Source organism: Panthera leo, chromosome B2, assembly GCF_018350215.1.
Source record: "Panthera leo isolate Ple1 chromosome B2, P.leo_Ple1_pat1.1, whole genome shotgun sequence".
Taxonomy (NCBI): domain Eukaryota; kingdom Metazoa; phylum Chordata; class Mammalia; order Carnivora; family Felidae; genus Panthera; species Panthera leo.
In genome coordinates this window covers 151,130,907-151,144,843 of record NC_056683.1, presented here as the reverse complement: position 1 = coordinate 151,144,843, position 13,937 = coordinate 151,130,907, and the positions used below count along the sequence as shown (strand labels likewise).

The following is a 13,937-nucleotide window of genomic DNA, read 5'->3' as shown; positions in this document are numbered from 1 at the left end:
TATTGAATATACCCCCCAATCCACTGCGGAAAGAACCCTCATAGCATTTACCTCGGGAACATGACCAAGGTACGAGTGTCTGAAGCCCAAGCTGGACTTCACGGTTATTTCAGCTGCAAGGAAGTTCTACGGTTTGGGCCTCTGCGTGCGGACCCTCTGTTGACGAAGGTTCCGCTGTGTTTCTGAGGCCAGACGGTTTTTCTCCCGGTGTCCCAACACAGCAGTCTGGCCCAGGTTCGGAAAGAGAACCAAAGAACACACATAAGGGTGGTCAGGATGGATTAAAGAAACGATGCTTAGAGCGCATACACTGCGGGCCATTATTCGGTGCCCAGCTTTGCAAACAGCAGACTTGCGCGGTGTACCGAAGGCGCTCTTCCGGATTCCGACTCTGCCTGCACGATGACCTGAGACTCCCCCGCTTCCACCAGGTTCCCGGGGGGTGCCCAGCATCCGACAGAGCCCACCGCCGGCGCAGGATCCCCCCCCATCCAGCCCACCGGCACCGGTGGGACCTCCCGGTCGGCCACTGGCTCGCGCGAGACGCACGTGGAGATCAAGCTGGAGCCAAAGAGATCAGCGCCCGCTCCCACACAGACGCGGGCTCCCGTTTGTGCGGCGGCTCCGCCACATTCGGGTTGGCTGCCTTCCCTCACCGAGAAAAAGGGATTTTTGTTTCAAGCATTTTTCTGCTAAAACCGCGAGTGACAACACTGAGCTGCTCCAAACACTCTCCTCTTTATTTTGGGAGAAGTCGGGCTCAGCCTCTGCTTTGATTTTATTCAAATGTTTGCGTCCTTTCCCACCCAGCAGTGAAAAGCTCACCATTGTAATTAACATGTACGGGTTTTTCCTCTTTCGCACTGCCAATTTCTCACATTCTGAATCGCAAATTACCTCAGGAACGTTCCGCTACGACGTGCTCTTCTACAGTATTTACAAAGAAAACCCCGGGCAGGCGAAGACCTGGGACTGGTGACTCTGGACGACATCTTCCGGTCCTTCGGCTCTGAGGCTCACGCCACCCGCCCCTCAATGAGACGCCTAGGTTCACATGAAATGAAACGGCTAAGAAAATAAATTCCGTGGACACTACCGTCTTAAATAATTGTAGCTTTCCTTTTTTTGGTGAAGCCTTTTGCTGCTAAGAGCATGTACGGCTGACCCTTGAACACAAGTTTGAAGTGCATGGGTCCACTTGGACGTGGATTTTATATATACATACATACATATATATATATATATAGTACAGTATGATTTTATATATACATACATACATATATATAGTACAGTATTATCTTTTCCTTAGGATTTTCTTAATAACGTTTTCTTTTCTCTAGCTTACTTTAAGAATACGGTAGACAATGCCAATGGCACACAAACTGTATTAGTTGAGTGTTACCAGTACAGCTCCGTCAACACGCTATTAGGAGGTAAGTTCTTGGGTGGGGGTCAGAAGTTTATTTGCAGATTTTTGACTGTGCGAAGGGGCCAACTGTACTGAGGTTTTCATTCTTTAAAGGTGGTTTTAAAGGTGACTATAAATATACACGTACATATACCTACATATACACAATTTTCATTATCTAGATATTGTTCAGAAAGAAAACAGATGTCTCATTAGAGGAGTTTCTTGCCCAAAGTACAATCTGGGAATCACTTCCATTAATGCAGGCCTCCTCAGGGCAGATGATGTCACTGTGTCACATCCCCAACACCCAGCACTGTGTCCGACATGCCAGGGGCCCAGTAAGTACTTGCGAATAAACGAATGAAAAGAAGGCATTGAAGTTTATGGACTCCGTCTGCAGGCAAATAAAGAGTAGGAAGCAGAGACCCTGCCCTCAAGGAGCTGACACTGATTTGGGAAACAAAGCCTCAAGGCAGGAAGTTGATGAAGGAGAAGCAGGCGCACAAGTACAGAGCGTGTTACACGGGAAGGGGCCTCCTCCTAGGAACGGCATCCCTCTATACAGCTGGACCAGTCCCAACATACTGGTTACCGGGAAATGAGGACGCAGAAGATGAAAGAGAAATCCCGAAGTCTCTTTATTCACAACCTTCGACGATGAACACTTAGAGGAATGAAAGGTGCAGTGAGTGCCACAGCACAGACACATCTCTACACCGCCACTGACAGAAGGGGCCGAGTCCCTCTGGACACAGGGACAAATGGACTCATGGACAACCCACAGACGGGGGGGGGGGAGGGACACCTCCTACCCAGAGATCAGTGTTTGCAGAAGGACAATCGGTAGCAGCAGCTCTGGCCACCCTAAAGCACCAGCATGCAACAATGTCAGAGCATACTTTTGCAATGGGCATGCAAGTTAACGAGGAAGTCTGTACAGGGGACGCAGGTTCAGAGGGCACCGAAGAGCTGGAGTTCACTGAAATGAGCTATTTTCAGCCGGAGACAAATTCAGCTGAAGACCTACAGAGCAATGAAATCAAAACTTTGGGGTTTACGTTTATCAGACAGAAATAATTTGTATCTGTACAAGACAAAAACCTATAAATTGACACATGGAGCATCAGCATCTGGGCTCCAATCAAGAGTAAGTGGCAAAGTCGGAGAGGCACGTTGGGTTAGAAAACTAAACAATCTTGGGTGAATCTGTTAAATAACGGCCCGCACGATGGTGACAAAACACACGGTCCTCCTTTTTCTTTGCTTCATTTCCAAGTCAGGTGTTTCCTTCCCCGGTCACATGCTGGCTGGGCCCGCGCCTCAGGAAGGTCACCTTGTCGCTGGACGTGGGGCTTCTTTCCCTGGCTCCCCACCAACCTCACCTACAGAGGGAAACCGACAGGGACCCCCTTCAGCACAGCAAGGCAAGAAAGAGGACTGAAAACTCCGTGACATGAATACCTATGCCACAGCAGCACATGGGACAGGGTTAGCTCAGTGTTTACTGAATATTCATGAATGCACAAACCAGGTGAACAAGCAAGCTGCAGGCGGCCGCCACTGCGCTGGTGGCCATGCTTTGGAGCCCCTCCACCCAGGACTCATTAACTACCGAAAAGATGCCCTACCGAGGCAGATTTCCATCAGACTCCTCCGGGCCCTCCTCTCAATAAGGCCTCAACCTTGGGCATCTGCGTGCATCCTGGCTGAGTCCAGTCTCAGCAAGAGTCCTGCTGAGTCTGTCTGGAGAAGATCCCTGCCCTCAATAGATGATCACCCTCAAGATCCGATCAAATGCGTCATCCCCTTGGTTCTTACTGCTGGCAGGCTACAAATCCCCAGGCATCTTTGCTGTGTTCAAAGCTGAGCCCCATCTCTCTCCCTTAGTGGAACACCCCTATTGCAATAATCTTGAGTAAAACCTTCCGTACTGTTTCAGCAAGCGTCAGAACATTTTTTCTCCCACACCACACCTCTATGAAGCTCTTCACATGAGAAACGGAAAGCCTATAGCTATTCTGATGTACACCGTACGTACATCATACATGCAGGGTGTCCTGGAGGGCCCTCCAGGACACAGTCGGGCCAGGACCACTGGTGCCAAGATCCAGAAAACTGGCGCATGGCTGATGTAGGCACTCAGCAGCTGCTAGGTCAACAGGTCAGTCCCCCCCCCCCCCAAGCAGTGCCCTAGGGAGAAGTGACAGACCACTAGGCAGTATAATACTGTCAATAAAAGGGAAGGCTCTAGTGAATTCAGATTCTAACTTCCACTCAACAGCAGTAAAATACTGAGCAAGTTACTTTATTCTGTAAGCTTCATTTTTCTTATCTGCAAAATGAGGGGTATAAGACCTGCCTCATATACTGTGACGCAATTTCACTTGTATTACAAATTTATTCATAAAGCATACCATCATCGCCTAGGGTTAGTAAAATCATCACAGCACCAGTCAAAATTCTTAAGTTATCTCAAAATTCAGAACAAAGCTTTATAAGTTTTACTGAGGTTTTACTGTATTTATGATTTTTACAAGTTGGTTTACTTTTCACTATCGGAAATATATTCACAAAAATGTTCCTAATTTAACAAGTAGTCATGTCCTTTGCAGAAAAGTCAGAGATAGCACAAAGGGGGAGGAAAAAAAAGACTACTCATAATCTCATCTTCCAAAGACAATGACTACAACAATTTTAGAGTACATATTTCTAGCCTTTTTTTATTATTACTCATTGTTTTTAAAAATAGGGATACTTTTCTGTAATCTACTTTTTTGTCTTAATTGATCATGAATAGATTTCCAAATCATTCTGTTAAACTTCTCCTGCAGTGTCACTTTTAATGGATGCACAATGCCAGAGAGAAGAAAGTGAATCCCATCTGTGTATGTAAATCTTTGAGCCCATCTCTGAGCACTTCCTTGGGACAAATCTTGGATATGAAACTGCTGAGTCAAGTAAAAGCACATATTGGTCCTTTTTTCGACAAGATATCATTTGTAGCTGCCACTCATTAGCACTCAGTTCTCCTCAACAATACCAAGGGATCTTGTCTGAACATACATCTGGTTTACTCCTTCAGCAAGCACCTTAGGTCACTGACTACGGCAGACCCTCTCTACCAACAAGACACAGGGGCCCTGCCCTCCAGAGGGTTATGCTTCATCAGGAAAACATTCAACCAACAACAGTCACTTGAGCATAGCTACAGGCCAGAGAAATGGCACAGAGCTACTCAGCAGGAGGACCCATCCGAGATCAAGGATCCACAATGGCTGTCCTGAGCCAGGGCACTAGAAGTGAGCCTTGACGAAAGGCAGGAAAGACGGATGCGCCAGACGGAGATGAGACAGCAGGCAGGCGGGAGGCACAGGAGAAATAAGGAGTGAAAATGTTTTAAAGTTTGTAAGATATCTTTTTTTTTAATCAGTAAATGGGTGTTTCTAAGGTGCTTAAGATACGTGTTCTATTCAGCAGTTTTACCTGCAACGCTACTTATGTGTTCCTCGAACATGGAAAATGGAAAAAAACAAAACAAAAAACAACCTCTGTGTGGCCAGAACTCTGATTTAAAGGAGGAAGAGTGAGGCGATGATGCTGCAGACAGGGCCAGATAGCACAGGGCTCCCAAAGGACACATAGGCACCTGCACTTCTTCCCAAGGGAGACCAGGTACTGGTCATCAAGGCTCCTAAACAAGAACATTTTAGAAACACTCACCTGACGTGGTGGAGAAAGGCTGGAGACAGGCAAGACTGGAGATAAATGACGGGGCTCTGGGAGGCACTGGTTGCTCTAGCTGCCCAACATCCAGACACCTACTCTGGAAGAACCCTGACACTGGTGGGGTGCAGAGTCCTAACTCCCATTGCAAGACAACAGAGGAAGAGACCCTCTTTTGGCCCCCACACACGTACCAAAGGCAAGAGTTCTAAGTTCCCATATTTGCTCCATAAATGTCCATCTAGTGTTTACTGTACTCCAGGCCCTGTGCTAGCGGCTGTGGACACAGCAGCAGGCAAGGCAAAGTCACTAAGATATGAGCCCTGAGAGAGGGAGTGAAAGGCACAGGGTCCATCAGAGAAGAAAGCCTGGCAGTGTGCACACGTGTGTCAAAATGCACCATATTGCACACTTACTCTAAAAGTCCCGCAGCAGACATCTCTAGTCCCACGGGCCCATGATCCGTTTTTCAGACTTGCGACAGGCATGCTGTACCAGCCAAGAAGGAAAAAGAGCTGGTGCTGGGCAGCAGTGTGTGTGCCACATCAGGGCACCTGCCGGAGGCCACAGACAACAGGAGAGGCGAGATTTGAACCCATCGGCCTCCAAAGCCTATGCACCTTTTACTAAGCCACACCCCCACCTAACGGTCACATCGGAGTGGTCTGGTTGCTGCCGGCTCCAGTGCTGGGAATTACCCTGTGGGTGTCCTCAGCCAGAGAGCTCTCCTTCCTGAAGGTTCTCCCAGTCATAAGGGCATTAACAGAATAATCAGGACTGAAGGAGCAACCAGAGCACTGGGCCTTTCCCTAACCCACTGCAGCTCTACAAAACCCCTTAAAGGACAATGACACATAATGTGAAAATCACTGTCACTGAACACAGGTGAAGACACACGTATGCATGCACAAATTTATGCTTCATTTATTCAGAATTCAGGGTAAGAATCAATATAAACTCATGAGTTAAGGCTAAAACAATTTATTCGTAAGAGACTTCTTCAAGCTCTTATTTATATCTACAGACTATTTCTTTATTCAGTTCTAACAAGAAGCTTCTATGTCCACAGAAGAGAAAAATATGGAAAGGGCATCTGAAGCAGGCATATGTACACCAATGGCAGCAGGAACTGCTGAGGGCTGACAAGGAGAAAGCAGAAGAACAGGAACTCTAAAAAAACCCGAGAGACACAAAAACTCCTTACAAATAACAGCGGAATAGCTTTCCGCGCCTCAACAAGTTCTAACAGTGTTTACATCACAACTAACAAATTATGTTTAAAGTGTTTGAGATCATTAAAGCAAGTTTATACTACATCCAATGCATTCTATTAACAAAGCAGGGAAATGTTATATTTTACAAAGACTGCCACCCTGAAATGGGAGATTTTAGTGTTTACTGGGCAAAAACCCAGAATTGAACTATCCAGAAAACTCCACTGTTTCAAACAGAATTACCTTCCTCTTGTCCTGGGTGGCGATGGTTTGGATATAACTGACTTTACAATAACGCAACTCTGGGCTACAGCGCTAATGGGAACAGTAGTTCAGCTGCACAGCCTCGTGGAACCTCACGCGTCCCGGCAGGACTCTGCAGCTAGACAGGCATACTGAAGGACCTACTGGTTTGGTCCACGTTATAGCAAACGTTCTACAGCAAAAGCAGTGGGTTCCTTCTTGTAAGGATGCTCAGGAGCTGGGTTTTTGGTTGGCAATGTCTGACCGGAGACAAAACATTTAATCTCTGTAGATCATCGATTCCCTTTTTTGTACAAATTAAATAATGATTTACCTCTCAATTTGGTAGATTTTAAACTACTGCTACAAAATGCTTTAAAAATATGTTATTTTATGTAAGTAATTTAAGGCTTAAACAACACGTTTTTAGTCTGTGAAGATCTTCCCAACAGCACTTTACAAAGAAACATATGTAAAAGCAAATCAAAATAAAAAGTTATTCATACTTATTACGAAGCCTTATGAAACTAACTTACAGCATAGGGGTTACCTCACTTTCAAACTACCGAAAGGATGCAATTAATGCCCCTGAAGGATTTTCCATGTATTGCTGTAGCTTCTTCCAGAGATAAGAACTGCTTTTATGACCTCAATCAAACAGACTTTCCTTCTCACCATTAACCTTTTCTTGAAAAAGGTGGCAACGCAGCAGTGAAATCAATACAGGCATCGCCGCAAAGGTTCTGCCAAATGCATGCCCCTCCCCGGCTGAGGGTTCCAGCAGGAACTGGGCTCCATTCACTCCTGTTCTGTCTCCAAGCCCCGATGATTAGCACACACACGAAGGGGAAAGTCTGAAGGACAAGAATGCAAACAGCAAGACAGCAGGATGTGACAAATGGCCAGTTTCACAGGGATCCAAGTTGTGCAGGGCCTGAAGCCTACACGGTTGGGGTCCTTCTTTTTAAAAACTACAAAATTACAAACACAAGACCACTGAGGTCTTTCCCAGGGTCTTGGAAGGGGCTCATGAAAGTGAGGGACCCTGAAACCTGGTCTTCATTAGCTTCACGGTAAATCTACCCCATAAACGACACCCAGGTTAAGGCTCAGGGATGGGGTAGGACCTCAGATGCCACCTCCTTGTCTTCTCAGTTTGCAGGCGAGAAAACAGCGGGCCAGAAGTGACCAGAGGAGAGGGCGCCACGTGTCGGAGAGATTAGGGGTTTAGAAATTATACAAGGTAGGTAAGAGGGAAGGTGGTTCAGAGACAGTGTGCGTACAGACATGGGCAGTGAGGGGTTTGGCACAGCTGGGATGCTGTCAGCGCTGTTCCTGAGCACAGCTGGTGAGGAAGGACAAGTGCAGCTCTGAGACCAGCGTTACCACACGGTGGGCGAGAACCACTTCGCAGAGCTTAGGGATGGCAGGAGACAGGGTGACGAGGAAATCTAAACACAGACAATGTGTGAAGGCTGTGCCGGTGCAGAGAGGCTAGCTCCTACGAGCAAGGCCCAAACAGGGGCAGGTCACTGAGCACATGCAGACGTGAGGCCATGACTCACAAATGACAGAGACCAAGGACAAAAATAAAGGGCGAGGTGACTAGAGGAACCGTGAAATACAGCTCCAGGCCAAACAACTTAATACGCTTGGGAGGTGAGCAGTCAGCAGCCTGATGCTCCAGACTTGCTCCCCAAGCCATTTCTCACTCTCTGAGTCATCTCAAACGTCAAGCCAAAAACCTACAAGTCATTAGAAATACCAACACCTCATGCCTTTCGCATTCAACTCACCTCCAAGTTCTCTCCACTACCATTTCCGGGTTTAGGTTTTAAAGCTTCTCTCCTGCACAACCGCAAAAGCCCTCTTGTCATGATGTACCATCACCCCACGCCATCATCCTACACCTGCCAGGCTAACTCTTAATAATGACATCTGATCACTTCACTTCCTTGCCCCAAATTCTCTGTAACTTCCTGCCATTCCCCATCGCTAGGCTATTATCTTCTACTTCTATTACCTAACCCTACTTCTTTAACCCTCAGCTCAAATCCCTGCTCCTGCAAAGACACTTTCCTGCCCCTGCTTGGCCACCGTAGACAAGTCGTCCTCTCGGCTATCCGTACACTGGTCTGCCGTCTTTTCATCTTCCTTTCTGCAAGGACTTAGCACTTGCTAGGGGCTGGAGCCCCGGCTGAGGACAGCCCAGACATGCCTGGGGGGAAAGGCACACAAGTTTTGAGACGCGAGTGCAGACATCAGAGGACGCCTCTCTGGGGGCGATCACACAGTTGTGCGCCCGGGTAGCCGAGAAGAGCGGAGCCGGCATTGGCACACATCTCTTGAGGGGACCGTCAGGTCAGGACCCGGAATTGGCACACGTCTCTTGAGGGTCGGGTCAGGACGACACCAAAGAGGAGGAAGCGAAGGTCGCAGCCGGGGGAGGGGGGGGGGGGGTCGGGAGGTCAGGGAATGAGGTGACCGGGACGGAGAGGCCCAGGAGGGGAAAGGCGGTGGGCGGCGATTCCCAGGTACCCGGAGCGGGGCGGCGGGGCTGAGGGCGGGCAAGGCCGCGGAGGGCTCGGACCCGGGCCAAGGGACCCGCGACGGGGTTCACGGCCGGGGCGGCCGCGACGGCGCAGAAACGCGAGCGCAGCGAGCCGAGCCCGGCAGGCGGAGAGCGGTCGGGACGGCGCTGGCCCCGCAGACCCGGCCCTACCTAGAGATACGCCAGCACAGCCAGAGACGCGCCCGCACCGCCCTCGGCCCAGCCGCAGCCGTCTGCGCACTTCCGCTTCCGCCCCAAGCGCTTCCGCTCGCGGGAACCTCCCTGCACGGGGGGCGGGGCCTGCCCGGCCCGTTCCCCCGGCTCCGGGGAAGCGAGCTGCGCAGGCGCCACGCCCGTGTCCTTGGAAACCGCGCGTTGCTTCCTAGGTCGGGGTCACACGGTTCCTGCGCCTCCCGTGGGCGTCGGCGGGGCGCCGCCTCTTTCCTCTCTTTTCTGCCGGTGCTGCGCTGCGGGCCGCGGGTGGATTGAGGCTGGCCGCCTGGGCTCGTTCGCCCTGCTGGCCTGTGGGGGCCGACGCTACCCGGAGCCCCTGGCGCCAGTTTTTCGGGGACCCAGGTGACCGCCGCGGCCGGCTCGGGAGAAGGTCAGGCTTGCCTGAAGCCCGGCTGTCCCGAAAGGCTCTTGGGAGGTTGCCGCTCCGTCGGAAAGCAGAGCGCTCTCTGAAACCTTTTCTAAGTCCAAACGGTGCAAAGCGAAGAGTACACCACTTCGCTTTTAGGAAAGACCTGCACTGGTGCCCCGGTGGCTTTTTTCATGCAAGCGGAAGTCCTCTTCGGATTTCTTTGAGTTAGCGGAAACGCGCTGACGAAGTGGGGTGACAAACTTTGGGAAACCGGGGCAAACCTGTGTTAACCAACTCTGAATGTGCCCATTTACGCGTGAGGTATGGGGAGTGGGAGTGGGGAATACGGAATCGGGTGCGTGATCCTGGGCAAGTTGTTTTTTAACCTCTGTACGCACAGCTTCCTCGACTCTTTAGTTGGGACGGTAATGGTACTTCCCAGGCAGTGCTTACGAGGAATATAGCAGAGGGGCGCCTGGCGGCTCAGGAGGTTAAGCATCCAAACCTTGGTTTCTGCTCAGGTCTTGGTGTCACAGTTCTTGAGATTCTCTCTCCCTCTCTGACTCTCTGCTGCTCTCGCTCTCTCAAAACAAATAAACTTTAAAAAGCAAAAACAAACCAAAAAACAAAGAATATGTCAGAGCACTCAGCCCTTGGTAAGCACGTGCATTTTAGCCATTTGTTGGCATTGCTGTCTGTGATGATGATGATCATAATTACCCTTGAAGCCGAATTTATTTACTGGGCAGGTTTTCTGGTCTGAATGGAGTGAGATTTCTGGGGAGAAGCAAGGACAGGTGCAGAAGCAGGACGTGTTAGAGGAATTTCACGGACTGTAACCTATACATGAGAGAGTGGTGGCACATAAAACTGGTTGGTGAACAGGATCACCTGGTCATGCAGCGTCTCCATCTCATGTTAAGGAGTTTGGACTCTGCTTGTAAGCCACCATATCCACCTTATTTGGAAAACCGCTTTAAGATCAGTCAAGTTCACAGTCAGGACATGCTCCCTTAAGGCTCAGATATCAGGCAGTCCAGACTATACCCAATGTCCGTTCCTCTAGCTGCAATGCCACCCTTTTCTCTACAACCAAGAGAATGTTTCACTGGCCAAGTGTGATAGCAGATTAGCCTTTAAACCAATCTAATTTATTTTTAGGTAAATTACGGAGGAAGTTAAATTATTAGTAATACCTAATTATTTAGGCCACATCTCAAAACCTGTCTGTACACACAACATATCTGGTAGTGCTGCTGTGAACCCCAGGGAACGAGAGGCTTCCGCTGAAGTAAAATGATCAAATGCTGCTCTCTTCAGAGTCTCTTGCAAAGCACTTGACAGATCAAGCACTCAGAAAGCATTACCAAACTGCAGCGACACCACATGTATGTATTACATCTGAGAAGGAATCTCTCCACCCGGCATACAAGGCTTTCCTTTCTGGCTGACTTGAAAAATTTCTTTCGGTAAAATCAACAGTGCTTAGCAGCTACTACTGGTTGGGTGCCACACCAAGAAGGATGCGAAGTGGTCTCTCATCTTAAGGGACACACGTTGCAGTTGGGAAGACAAATGAACATACATTAAATATTGGGAAACAAGTGAAACATAGTGTAAAGTTTATAACATGCGGATGAAGAAGGCAACAAGAAGATAAAGTGTGACTTGAGCCTGGAAGGAAGTGGAATCTCAGAAGAGGAAGGTCAGAAGGAGAAAACCTAGGAAACAAAAGGAGTTCGGAAGGAGCGAGGGGCAAGCAGAGACACCAGCTGCAGCCTGTGGGGACCCAGACAGTGGAGGCGGAGGGTGACAGGCCAGCCAAAGCTCCTCAAACTGCCTTAGGTGAGTCCCACCACTTGGTGGTCTTCATCTATCCCACAGAGCTTCCGATAAGCATGTCTGCCTCCCTCCGAAATAGACACCTGTGACCGAGGATTGACAGACATGTGAGGAAGACAGAAGAAAAGGAAAAAACAAAAAACTAGAAGAAAGAAGAAAAATATTGTAAAAAAACCCATTATTCTTCTGCCCCTCCCCCATTCATACTCTGTCTCTCTGTCTCAAAAATAAATAAATGTTAAAAAAAAAAAATTAAAAAAAAAAAATTCTTTGCAATCTCTGAAGATTATCCATGAGAGAAACAGAGAGGGAATATGTAAAAGAACATTCCAAAAATAAGAGCTCTTGAAAAGTATAAAAGCCATGATAAATTTAAAAAGTGTTTAAAAATTTTTTTAATGTTTATTTATTTTTGAGAGAGACAGAGACAATGCGAGTGGGTTAGGGGCAGAGAGAGAGGGAGGCACAGAATCAGAAGCAGGCTCCAGGCTCTGAGCTGTCAGCACAGAGCCTGACACAGGGTTCGAACTAGGAGCCATGAGATCATGACCTGAGCGGAAGTCGGACGCTCAACCGACTGAGCCACTCAGGCACCCTAAATTTAAAAAGTGTTTAAAGTTAGAAGATAAATCTGATGATATCTCACAGATATTGGAACAAAGAGAAAAATGTGGAGAAAGACAAAACATAAGAAAATTAGAAGATTAAAGTTTGACATGTGAAAAATAGGAATTACAAGAAAGAGAAAATGAAGAGGAGGAAATACTCAAGAAATAATTCAAGAAAACTTCCCAGATGTAAAAGACACGTTCTTATATTGAAAAGGATTGCCAAATGCCCAGCACGACAAATCTAAAATGATCCACACTAAAGTACATCATGAAATTTCAGGACACCAGCGATAAAGAAAAGATCCTTAAAAGTTTCCATAGGGAGAGGCACCCTGAGTGAACCAAGATGGCCGCTCCCGTGGATCTGGAATTGAAGAGGGCCTTCACAGAGCTTCAAGCCAAAGTTATTGACATTCAACAGAAGGTGAAGTTGCAGACATACAGATTGAACAGCTAAACAGACAAAAAAGCATGCACATCTTACAGATACAGAGATTATGACTTTGATAGATGAGACTAACCTGTATGAAGGTGTAGGAAGAATGTTTATTCTTCAGTCCAAGGAGGTAATTCACAATCAACTCAGAGAAACAGGAAATAGCAGAAGAAAAAATTAAAGAATTGGAACAGAAAAAATCCTACCTGGAGCAGAGTGTGAAGGAAGCTGAGGAACACATCTGGGAGATGCTGGTAGCACAAAGGGCACAGTAGGAAACCTCTAGTGAAAGCTTCCTGCCCCCTTCCACTCCTGGCAAGGGCAGAGGGGCCTGTTTGGGGAAATATCCTCTCTTCTGCCCTGATGGGCTTTTTATTTGAGTGATCTGGTAACCCCGTGCTTTCTACTTCACCCTGATCCCCTTTTCGATCCTGGCTCTGCCTGCCACCCCTGCCCAACACTCTCCTCCCCTGGGGTGAGTCAGGAACACCCAGGAAAGATGGGGGCCAGGACAGATAGGGGAGCTCTGCCCAAACCTACTACTAGTTACGCTGGTTAGACCAATAAAAGGCATCTGCCCCCCCCCCCCCCAAGTCTGCCTTTCTTGAGAACCGAGGGCCAGAGGCTTTCAACCTCAGCTCTTCCCTGACCTGTCCCCCTCCAGAGCTTTGGCTCTGTTCCTTTTGCATTGAAGTCTTTCCTGGTTCTTTTTGTTCCTTTCTGTTCCTTTGAGCAAATCCTTCTACTTCTGAGCCTCCATGCAGATCAGGAAGAAGAGAGACCAGGAGATAACTGAATTTAAGTGAACCTTGGTGGCATTCTGCCTAAAGATTCCTTCCCTGCTTACTCCCACATGTTCCATAAGAAAATGCAGTCAGGCTGTCTCCTGGTGGACAGTACAATCCTAAGGCCTCCTAGAGGCTTAGGGGCAGTGGTGAGCTGAAGCTGGCTTGTACTGACTCAGGAGAGCCAATTATTAAAAACCAAGTTATGTAAATAATCATATTATTTTTTTTTTATTTTTTTTTTTAACATTTATTTATTTTTGAGACAGAGAGAGACAGAGCATGAACGGGGGAGGGTCAGAGAGAGGGAGACACAATCTGAAGCAGGCTCCGGGCTCTGAGCTGTCAGCACAGAGCCCGACGCAGGACTCGAACTCACGGACCGCGAGATCATGACCCAAGCCGAAGTCGGCCGCCCAACCGACTGAGCCACCCAGGTGCCCCTAAATAATCATATTTTTAAGAAGGGTAATAAATATTCAGACTTGCCCCTTCCTAAAAAAAAAAAAAAAAAAAAAAAAAAAAAAAGTTTCCATAG

General features: G+C 48.0%; 1 protein-coding gene and 1 pseudogene across 10 annotated transcripts in view; one reads left to right on the top strand and one right to left on the bottom strand.

Moving 5' to 3' along the window:
• The window catches only part of FAM120B (family with sequence similarity 120B), a 94,933-nt gene extending 85,528 nt beyond the window's left edge, over window positions 1-9,405 (bottom strand). For 9 of the 10 annotated variants that reach the window (XR_006202958.1, XR_006202960.1, XR_006202959.1 and 6 more), the window contains exon 1: window positions 9,314-9,405. The gene's annotated coding sequence lies outside the window, so the exon portion shown is untranslated. Of the gene's footprint in view, window positions 1-51; window positions 226-897; window positions 1,181-9,313 lie in introns of those variants that run through there. The other variant, XM_042940337.1, reaches the window with a different exon arrangement.
• Window positions 9,406-12,136: 2,731 nt separating this feature from the next.
• LOC122219237 lies at window positions 12,137-13,585 on the top strand (annotated as a pseudogene).
• The last annotated feature ends 352 nt before the right edge of the window (window positions 13,586-13,937 follow it).